A 12,771-nucleotide genomic window follows, 5' to 3' on the forward strand; every position below is an offset into this window, starting at 1 on the left:
GGGGTGGGGACCAAGATTGCGATTCACCTTGCCCGTGATCATATGATCACCCCGCTAGAGAATGTTAGATTGGACTATTGTGGTTAGTATATACACCTCGTTAGAGTATATTGGATTAAGTCGTAACTACTGTGGTTGAAGGTGTATATAGACTGCACCCTAACTCTACGAGAGAGCTAGTAAATTAGGAGTTAGCTGGGTTAGTCGCAAGAGGCAGCCCCACTCCTTGCTAGGGTTCGAACGTGGGACCTCAAGACAACTATCACACACCTTAACCACTAGGCCACCCCTCTTAGTGGGTTAAAAAAAAAAAAAAAAAAAAACCGGGTTTTACTTTTATATTTTTTCCCCCCTAAATTGAATACCAGTGAAGTGACTAGGCTAATTTAAAAGGATTAGAAATATTGGAAATTTAATATGACACATATTAAATTATTAATCTTCATTTTATATACTTTTTTTTTAGAGATCATTTTATATACTTTAATCCATCTCCAAGTGGCAATATATGAAAAACCATTATAATTATATACTCCTTCAAGCATATTTATAGTTGTATTTTGAAGGATCAATTTTAAGGTTAATATTCTTCTCCAAAAAAAATTCTAAGTTTAATATTATTTTCCTTATGCTTTATTATTTTTTAACTTTCTTATACAAGTTGTGAAAATATGCTTGAAAAGTATTTATTTTACTAGTTGTAAGTGCACAATTGCACCTGGCCCCAATAACAGTTATGGGCTCAGGCCCAATGAGCCTTAAACAATATGAATTTGTAGAGTGTGGGCTTGAAACCCAGGTTAGAAGTGTGTGAGGATTAAATGACAAACTAAATATTGCAAGTACTTGGAAACAACAAGGAATATTGTAAATCAGCTTCCTCGGATGTAAGCCGAGAGTTGTTTTTATATTATATCTTTCTCTTTGTTTCTTTTTCCTTTTAGGTTACAAAAGTCCGTCCCCTTTTCTCTTTCAGGTTCCTCCTTAAATACTCATCTTTTTAATACTTTGTACACGTGTTGCCCCAACTCCCCCTTAGCCTAGATATTTCTTTTCTTAGTGCCTTTGAATAGTAACCAGAAGTTTCCCTTCCACTGTTTAAGTGTCACTTCCCCATTAATGCGGCCAGGGTGGTAGGTGCAGGGTCTTTAATGCGGAGGTAGCAGTCTTTATCTTTGACATTTTTCCAACATCGATGCTTCTAGGACATTCAAGGGTTCACCCCCTTTAACCATTGGTTTTGTCCGTGTCCTTCCCTAACCTTTACCATGAAGTCCCGGGTTCTTCGGTGTCAGTCCGAAGGGAAAAATCATCCTCGGCTGGATCCTCGGATCCTCGGCGTATGGGCCGACCCGTAGTACTAAGAAGTCCTAAACCCAATAGCAGGTCGGCCTTCCTTAGCATGACCCAACGGCCCATATTCCCATCAAGGTCTTTTTACTCCCCACACTAGTTGCAAAAGGCAACTCTAGTCCTCGCTAGAGTTCGAACATGAGACCTCAAGACAGCAATTACACAGCTTGACCATTAAGCCACCCCTCTCGGTGGTTTTTTTTTTTTTTAAATAACCGGTTTTACTTTTATATTTTTTCCCCCCAAATTGAACACTAGTGAAGTGATTAGGCTAATTTAAAAGGATTAGAAATATTGGAAAGTCAATATGACACATATTAAATTATTAATCTTCATTTTATATACTTTAATTATCCATCTCCAAGAGACAATATATGAAAAACCAATATAATTATACTCCTTCAAGCAGATTTATAGTTGTATTTTGAAGGATCAATTTTAAGTTTAATATTCTTCTCAAAAAAAATTCTAAGTTTATTATTATTTTCCTTATGCTTTGCAATATTATTTTTTAAATTTCTTATACAAGTTGTGAAAATATGCTTGAAAAGTATTTATTTTACTAGATTTTTTTAATCAAGATTGCTCATGTGTTAGAATAGTTCTTGTTGGTTAAGTGCTAATAATTATAAGATCATCATAGTCTAACCTTCATTTAATTTCTAATCCAATCTTAATACCGTGAACTTCTCAATTTTTTGGATTTTTGAATGTTTTGATTTTAAAAACAACTTTTGCAATTATGTCCTGGTAGTTTTAAATTTCAATACATTATTTATTAGTAATTGGGACACCATTTATTTCTTAATAATTCTTATAATTTCTTAAGGTAGCAAGTTGTGATTGAAGTAACATCCTTTTTATATTTATCCACATTATGAAAAATAAAATTGAAAATATGTTGTATCTCTAACTTTATTGTATTTATTTTGTCACTCAACAACTTTATTGTATAATACTTACTAATAATATATGTAGTTTTCTTTTCTTTTGTACGTAATTGATCTACATTGATTATAGTTTAGTGGGGTTTATTTTGATCAAGCCCATTCTAGAATTTGCCAAACTAGCTTGATTTTTTAATTCTCACTATACATTATCTTTTTAAATTTTTTGTAAGATTTAATTACTACAATATTCATCATCCTCTTTTTAAGTTGCAATCATAAATCATAGGGTAAATTACTTTGTAAATCTTTGAGTTTTTGGTGTATTTCAAAAGTTTCAAAATGTTTTATTTAAACCTTAAAGCATCTAAAAACATTTTATATAGTTTTATTTCAACCTTAGAGTTTTGTTTAAATTTTCTTTAAACCTCAAAGTTTGGAATAAATTTCATATAAACCAGCTAATCACATGATGTTTGATAGAATTAACAAAAAAAAGGTGTGATAGAAAGCTTAAATAAAACATTTTGAAAGTTTAAAGTTTAAACTTTAAGTGTGGTAGTAAGATTTTTGTTTTTGTTTTCAAAACAGTATAAAAACATTTTTCAAAAAATTGAACTGAAAAATAATTTTCAGATAATACTTTTTATATTATACGTGTTTGGCTCCCACTTTTAAGAACAATTTTCAAAATACTAAAAACAAAAAATAATTGTTTGGGAGACCATTTCTATTTTTGAGATTTCCTAAAAAAATATTTACAAAAAGTAACGTATAAAATCTGTAGATTACTTTTTTTTTTTTATATATGGATAATGATAAAGGAATAGAGCTCATCATATACTTATTTTTTTTAATAATAAGTTTCAAATTTGAAGTGTTTAAATTCTTTTTGTGATAAAGATAAACTTTTTAATTTAAGAGATAAAAGAGTTTGGACAAATATGTGGGTCCATTATTTTCAATTTATTGACAACTATGTCATTAAAAACTATGTCATTAAAATGTTCCATGTAAGGTTTTTTATAGTAGAAAAAATGGGGTTTGCAGTGATTTCTAGACGATGTGAGATTCATTCAAAACTTCAGCAATTATTGCAAAAAACTTGTCTTTCTTATACTTCTGAAACCCTAGCTGCATACGCATGCTTTGGCTCGTGTATGCAGGTCGCAGCCCACGTACGCAGATCGAGGGCCACTTTAGTCATTTTATTTCAAAAAATAGATTTTTGCTCATTTAAAAAGCTATATTTTCCATTTTAACATTCCTCAAGTCAATTTAATATTTAATTGGGCTCTAAACTGGCTTTCGGCCTTAGAGTTTGAGCATCATTGGAGAACGGAAGCCCAAGTCATAAGGGGTACAAAATGCAGTGTCTAAGTGTGCCCTTTTCATTCAAAATTTCTTACATCCTAGCATGTTTTCCCACAAGAACCAAATAATATATTACTTTCTATAAACAATACAAACTCAAAATACGAAAGAAATAGGATACAGTTAGTGCTTACAATTTTTTCTCTCGCTTGGGCAATAACATGAGTCCCATCTTTGGTATTGTAGATTTTTTCATAAATAATTGCCCACTCTACCGCCGCCCCTATTAATTTCAACTACATCATATTCAATAGTCTCATCACTTGAGTGAATATTGATGTTGGTGATATCTGTCAAAAACAATTTTCATGCCAGTAACACCTATAAATATATATATATATATATATATATATATATATATATATATATATATATAGCCCACTATAACATAAGTTGAAAGAATATAACTCGTTTAAAAAATAACAAATCAACTAAACGTGTGTATATATATATATAGCCCGCTGTAACATAAGTTGAAAGAATATAACTCGTTTAAAAAAGAATTAATCAACTAAACAATGCAAATAAAGAAAAATCGAGATAAAAAAAAGTAAATAGAAATATACTTTTGTAAAGATTAAGAGATAGAGAAATAACTGAAGTTATTGGTTATAAGAAATCTAGAAAGAAAACAATAAATAAATAAATAAGGGCAAGAACTTAAGAGAAAAATGTTAGGTGTCAAAAACTCAAAATATCTTTTTGGCTAAGTGAGTCTACTACTTCTAAGTTGATTAATCGTTAGAGCAATTATAGCAGTGAAGCTAAATAGCTATATAGCTATTTTAGCTCCACTCAAACACAAAAAATCATCTTGCAGCAGTGGAGGTAAAGTAAAAAAATTTAGCTACAGTGCTCATGTATTGATACATGAGCACTGTAACTGAGAGCTATAAAAAAATAAAAAATTTTATTCACCTTTCCAATTAAATTGTGGTTGAATATTTTTTGGGTAGTGGGATATATTATTTTATTATAGTAGATATATTATTTTATTGTGATGTTTATATTATTTTATTGTGTTAAAAGCTAAAATAGATCCATTGCTGCAGCATGTTTTGTAAAATGAGTAGGTAAAATAAATAAAGTAACTTTTTGTAAAACTAAATTGCTAAAATTTTAACTCTACTGTCGTAGATGCTCTAATATATCTTCAACAAATTTCAAAGTATAAATAATATATTATATCATATTGTACAATAATTACCTACGGGTCCACAACTGGTAACTTCTAAAAATTGAATCAGCACATAAGAAGAGAATCAATCAATAGTAGTTTTAGACAAAACGTAGGCAATCCACTATTCCCTCGTAAGCAAATAAGTCAATCTTGAGGTATCAAACGAACTTCCTATACCCATTTCAATTTGTTTAAATATTAAATGTTATCATTTGGAAAATATTTACAATAATAGTCAAGGCTGGTATTTCCTGTAGGTTCCACATGAATGGAGAAAACAATATATAATTATATATGAATAAGTCTAAAAGATTAGGAACTAAGGGTCCGTTTGGATAGAACTTATTGTTGAAAATTGAAAACTGAAAACTGAAAACACTGTAGCAAAATAATTTTTAAATATGTAAATAGTACTGCGGGACCCATTTTTAATAAAAAATTGTTAAAAACGTACATGAACAGTGCACGCACAGTGCACGCACAGTGCGCGCCTGTCCCCCCCGCAGCTGAAGAAAAAAAAAAAAAAACAAAACACAGACGCAAAACGCATAAGCTGGATCCAAACTCCACCTAAAACTAACACGCATAGTTTTGAAAGAGCAAGACTTAGGTACAGTACTTAGATATTGTTCTTAAGTTCCCTTCTTAAAATTCTACTATGTGAATTTTTTCTCATGAGATAGAAGTATATTTTCTTAGTTAAGTAGCCACACAGTTGAATTTTAAGAGGGGAACCTAAGAAACAACGCCTAAAGTATTGTATCTAAATTTTGTCCGTTTTGAAAAGTGACTATTTTCTATATCTCCAAGCACATAGATATATAATAGATAAAGTGGAAAATTGCATGAGACAATTATATGAAGGCAAATATTTTTTTCCACAAGTGTACAACATGGGGACCATTTACTACATTTGACACTGTCCTCCAATAATTATAGAAATCATTGCGATTCATTTCTCACTAAAGCCACATTGCTCCATCATGTACAAAAGAAAGTCTAAGGTGGTGTTTGGACACCCCTATTTTCATCACTCATATCTTAGTTTTGATAACTCGTTACTCAAAACTGGTGGGCCCTACACATGCAAACTCTGTTTGGCACGATTTCCTCTCCCAATTTCCTTAACTCATTTCTCAGTTTTTTGAGTTAAGAATTAGAAAACTGAGTGAAGCCGAGAACTTGTTTTCAAAACACCAAAATTGAGTTTACATGGCAAAGTTGTAAATACCTAAACTTGTATAGGCCCCGTGGCAGTGTTTTGTCCCATCACCTGCTTAGTTCGCACGCTCCTCCCAGCAGTCACATGCTTGAATCTCAACCAACCCTTTTTACTCTCTCATCAGCGCACTAAACAAATCTCACCTCTTAAGAATGAACAATCTCTTCTCCTCCCCTAAACCCACAGCGCCTCTCAACTCTGAACAATCTCTTCCCAACCCTTGAAGCTCCAGCGCCGGCCCTTGACACTTCAGCAGCTCCGCCACTCCATCAGCTCTGTCGCGCCAGTCCGCTACATCAGCTCCGCCACTCCTATTCTCCGCTAATCTATCGCTCAAGACCAACCCTTTTCAGTTGAACAGGTACACAAGATCCTTCCCCTTTCATCTGTGAACAATCTCTTCCTTTTAATTTATTTTATTTTATTTTGTTTTCCATTTTCTCTGTTATGTGCTGTGAATGTTTGTCTAGATCCGTGGGTCATAGATATTGCTGGAATAGGGTTTACAACTCCCTCATTTCTTGCTGTCAGGGACGACAAAAGGCGAAGCTGGCAGACGTGGGTCCTATGGCGGCGGCGCAATTGGGCGAGGATGGAAGAGTTGAGGTCAATGGTGGTCGACGAGTTTGGGTGTCGAAAGCAGAAGTGTGAAAGGGAAATGGGATTCAGATCCTCTAGAGTTCTTAGGGTACTCTACTAGTAGATTTCATTAAATCCTAACCACTCTTTAATGATTTAATGGTTTAGATTCTGCCATGTCAGCATTTCATTAATAATATTCTTGAAATAATAAAATAATGTTGTAAACAAAACATTTAAGATGATTGTTAATGAAATGCTGACATGGCAGAATCTAGACCATTAAATCATTAAAGAGTGGTTAGGATTTAATGAAATCTACATGGTAGAGTACCCTAGGAACTCTAGAGGATCTGAATCCAGGGAAATGAGGGGTTAGGGAAATGTGGTTGAGACTTGAGAGAGGAAAGTGCAAAGCAAATAAAAAGGATTCAATCCACGGGTAACCGTTTTATGTGCACTGCACAGTGCTCAGCCTGTGGGTCCCACAAAAGGTGAGTTTTTTTTAAAAAGCTTTTAGGCAAAAAACAAAAGTGGGTTAGTTGCCAAACAAGGGTGGGAGTGTTTTGGGGATTTTTAAGTTTTGAGAAATGAGTGATAAGGTGATGAGTGATGAAATTTGAGTGATGAGTTACCTATCACTCAGCAACCAAATCAGGCCTACATTTTGATAATCAATTCTTTATTTAACCAATTTAACAAAGATCATGAATAAGCTTGAGCTAATTTACTAAATTGGTCGACCAAGTTTGAACACACACTAAAAATCATATCAATCACATTCAAGAAGCAGATTTTCCACTCCAAGAAAGCTAAATGCTTAAAATACTAGTGCATAAATAGGTAGTTACAACCAACTTGTCTTCTTATCCCATGATGTCACGACCTAAATCCATGGAACATGAATTTAGATGCATGACTAACTTATTGATCTTGTATAACTTAATAAACATAATAAATTCCAAAATTAATTTAAACTCCAAATAAACAAAGCTCTTAATAAAACTCTTACAATAACTAAAATCCACAATTTATAATTAATCTCCAAATACTGCAAAATCTTAAGTGAAATAAAAATAACTAAAAATCTTTTAAGACTTCAAGCATTGTTGACGTCGCCTAAAAACTCCTACGCTCTACCATGCATCTTACGAAAAGATCCAAAGTTTCTATTTTCCAATTAAATTTTAATCTGAAAATTGTAATTGATGGGGTGAGCCACACATCTAGTAAGCAATTATACACAATACAAAACAGAATAAAGTCAAGCAGAGCACGAGTATTTTGATTTTTTCACAAACTCATTCAATGATATCAAATATAATTATTCCAAAACATATAATGAACCACTTAATACATATGTAATCAAATCTTAAAATCATTTAAAAACACATACAAGTAATTGGTCAAAGTACAGTGTCACGTATACACATATCACATATTCTCACATACAATCTTGTGAGTGGATATCAGTATCTAACCCATGCCGGTGAGCGATCAACACTTATTCTCACATACAACCCTATGAGCAGGCTTACACATATATCTAATCAATTCTAAAAACATTTATTTTGAGTCATATATCACAAAAGCAAAATTTATATAAAAAAAACATAGAATAGTTTACTTAATATTAACAATTATTCCAAATATAGAGGCATATCGAAGATCACAATATCGAATTGAAACATAAATCAAAAGATGTTTAACTCACTTAGAAAATGAATAAGAACTGAAGGGTTTACATAAATATTTTTACAATTCTTGAGTAAGTCTAAAAACCCAATTTGCTAAAAGAAACATCTTAAATACCATTTGGAAAATAAGAATATAACTTTGAAATCACTTGGTTTTAAATAAACTCAAAGAACAAGAACCTTTTTAGAAAAACCTAACTTGAAACTCAATTATTTTCTGAAAATAGTTCAGTTTAGGAATTATCTTTTAAATGGGATTTAGACGTTCAAAATGTTATTTAAAATTCAAAGTTTCTCTTTAAAACATTATTTAAAAGTCGAAGTTTCTCTTTCAATGATGTAAAAAGGCTTTTGATAAACTTTAGAAAATGCATGCTTAAAAATATAACTTTTGAAAACCTTTGACTTCTAGGAACCTAATGAACAAAATTGTGCATATTATGCATAATTATTTACAGCACTCGAATTTCTCTAAAAGCCCAACTGAAACGCCCTCCAAATAGTTTCAAAACACTCTTAAATAGGGCCTATAATCAACCAGGGAAATTACTTATTATCCTCCACAAAATATGAAGCTTATCGAATTATACAAACTGACTCACTAGGATTATACTTTGCAGAACTAGAAAATAACACTAATGCTAAGCATCTCTACCAAAAAAATATGTTTCCTTGAATTTATCAAAACTTAGAGGTAGTAGCCAAAATATCATTGACCAATGATTTAATATATATCTCCAATGGAAACGTAAAAAAGTCATATGTATGAAACCAAATTTGCAACCTTGAATTTGTTTAAGAATAAACACTATGGGCATACCTAGGATTTAATATATATATATAGCCCAAAGAATATGTAAAGCCATATACATAACCCTTTTTAAATTCATGGCTTTGTTTTAGAATACACAGAGTGGGCAAGCTGGATTTAATATATCTATCCCAATTAAAACGTAAAAGCCATCTACATGAATTAAGATTTAAAACCATGACTATTGTTCTTGAATACAAACCGTAGGCAATTAATCTTAATAGTGTAAATCATATTCTAGGAAAATACCCCTTTTAAACAATCTACACACCACAAACATTTTCAGGATAAAATTCTAACCCTTTAATTCTTTGTTTCTAACAATGAGAAAATCATACCTGGAACAATTGTTTGGCTCTTCAATTATATGTGTTCTAAAGCCAAAGGAAAAAAAAAAATACACCTCCTAGTCTCCTTAGTGATGAAACCCCTATGAAAACCCTAATTTATCTATTCCTCTCCCCTATATTTAACACATTAGAGATATGGGCTTAGTGGGGTAGTGGGCTGCAGTTACTAACAACATATATTTATGGCCCATCAGGATTTAAGCTATATAAACCTTTCTAATCCTTTTCCTTAACTAATAAGGAGACCAAAAGTTTTAACACTCCACATTACATCTTCCTCTTTTATTTATTATTTTAACTACAGCACTAAAATGTATGCACTACAACTTGAATTTCCTCACCAATTTTGTAGCACCACAAAATTGCTTACTCTCATCTTAGGTGCACACATGTATAGTACCTAACCTCTATATTAATAATGATGATGACGGTGATGATCATAAAATAAAAAAAAGATCGAGGTATTACACATGAGGTAGTTCTCAACCAAAACAAGATGTGAACATATTCACTATGTGATAATGTATGATAGTGTATGATGGATGTTTGATAATTTGAGAAAATTTAGGACAAGTAGCAATTGAATATAGTCTACATGATAACATGTGATAATGTAGCAAATCTTATGCATTTCTTACTATGATATCAGCAGTCTGGGCAAAACTTCTAGGCCTAGACCTTGCTATCTCCTTTTGTTTACCACGACTCTCCTTGTTTTTGTAACTTAATGTTTGCGAACACATTCCCGCCAAAAAAAAATCTCCTGTATAAAGTCTATTTGATAAATTCAAATAATTCGTCATATGATTACCATAAAAAAAATGAGCAAGAAAGTAGTAGTTCTTGTGTTTTATCCAAAAACCAATAGTCAACCAATGTCGTGTACTTCTGTTGGTCAGCCCATGATAGTTTTTTTAACAGTAAGCTTCTTTCGTCATCCCAGGTTTACAGCATACACATTTCAACTTGCTCCTTCAACCCCTCCTCAATTCCCCTAGTTGATGCATTGCCCAGTTCATTTGATCGGGTGGTGGGATAATAGCTGGGTCAATGATTCACCGTTTTTGAAATGCAAAAGTTGAGTTAGCAAATTGCAAGAGTTGACCCTACTCATAATAACATTTAGGACAACGACCATAGATGATAGTTAATTATATCTTATTTTCATACTACCTCAATTTCTTTCCAAAAATCTACTTCATACACTCCCGGGACACTTGTCCAAGTAGCAAGCACAAGTGGGCAATAATAAGGGTTGTTGCAAAAAGTGTCCAACCACCTAGTGAATGTTTCCCCGATCTCTCCAATCAGTTGGCCAGTGGAATTTAACTCTGACTTAATTTTTACATTATTTGAAAGATCCATATCTGTTGAAACTATGTTTTCCCATGCTTTTTATGCCAATTATTGGTTATTGCGATTTTTTGAGTATCATCTATATATAGTGAACCACCACCAGAAATAACTTTCAAAGTTCACAACTAGTGAAAAATATCACACCACGAAAAAAAAATATGCATCTAGTAATAAATATCAAACGTTACATTTGAAGACATGTAAACTACCTAGGGGTTGTATCTCGTTATCACTTGCAACCGGTCTTGCATCCTCAGAAATATGGGTTTCCTCCATTTCTTCCTTCACCCTCTGTCGTGAATGTGATGATCCTTGGCCAACTTCAACAAGTGGCAATTGACGTTTCCTTCCCATTCCTATGTCCAACAACTTAACAACACAAGCATAATAATAATTATAGACAACAATCAATTGCATATAATGTAAGTAATAAGGCTATTGTCAAACAAGATGTGAACTTACACTTGTCAATATTTCAAGCTATTGCCAGTCTTAACAATATGAAGAAATAATAGTTTTAACATATGCAAGATTTTCAAACTTTGCATACCGTAGAACTTTACAAATTCTATTTCTAGTTTATGAGTTCACTAATAACTGTAACATAATCACACATAATACATCAATAAAATATTACACTCCTCATCCTTATTGTACTCGTCTTTGTTGTTATCTTCATTGTTGGACTCATCGTCAATAAACTCATAATCATCTAAGTTGTTTATTTCATAAAGCTCTCTTTCAACAATGATAGAGGCATCAATTGTTATTTTCTCTACATCATCTCGAGTCCAACTAAGATTGTCACTCACAATATCATTACTAGTTATATTATATGGAACATTCTCACAAAACTTGTATATGTCATCCTCATCATGCTGGGGACCAATACTGGCAACAAACACATCCTTGGTATTAGTTTTAACAACATACCAATCTTTGTTCCTTTTATCTTTCACATAAAAAACTTGTGTAACTTGAGATGTCAAGACATATGGTTCATCCATCATTTCATCTCCATCATGAAGTGTGTAAAATACACCATCAGCAAGGCCCCAAAACCGGGTGAATAGTGAGTCATTTCATATTCTATTTTTGAATAGGTACGTAGCGTCGATTCTAACTATAAAAATATAGAAAATGTTTCAGCAAAGAAAAAGCCTTCCTTCAAGGGCAGGGGGGGGATACATTTTTTTGTGAAAACTGTTAAAAAAATAGATATATATATATATATATATATATATATATATATATATATATATATTCATTTTTGCGAAGTCGCGTCTTTTTCCAATATTTATTCTTTATTACATTACAATATTTATACCAGAAGATTTAATCAATGAATTAGAACGAATCAATCGATCCATTTTTTTTTATACTATGTTTCTAATGGATACGTTTCTTTTAGATCATGATTATATTTTATATTCATCAGTATTATATCCTCTCCTATTTTGATTATCAACCCATTTACACTTGAATAACACCTGTTTGATATTGTCAGAATTATTCAACTCGATAATATCAGCAAAAAAACCATAGTACGTAATACCACCTTCAATAGCGACATTAACTCCAATATTCTACGTTTTTCTTTTTGCCTCATCATTCAAACTCTTAAATTTTAAGTCATTTATGACATAATGCTTCAGCTTTACTATATTATATGGCCATTAGGAAAGTGTAATATGGGTATCATTAACTCCCTCCCTTTTCCTGTCAGCATCAGTCATTAACATCACCTAACATAACCAAACAAATTTATTATTATTAGTATTGTAATTCTAGTTATGAGAATGTTACAAGTTTAAGAAGTTGAAGATGTCATACGTACGTGACACTTAAACCAACCACAAAACTTCTCCATATGATGCTTATAAATAATAGCATCAGATATACGATGGTGGCTCTTTCGGAGTTCGTCCTCCATCAATCTTCTGTGCATCTTGTGCAAGCAAT

This window comes from Castanea sativa, chromosome 2, assembly GCF_040712315.1.
Source record: "Castanea sativa cultivar Marrone di Chiusa Pesio chromosome 2, ASM4071231v1".
Classification (NCBI taxonomy): Eukaryota; Viridiplantae; Streptophyta; class Magnoliopsida; order Fagales; family Fagaceae; genus Castanea; species Castanea sativa.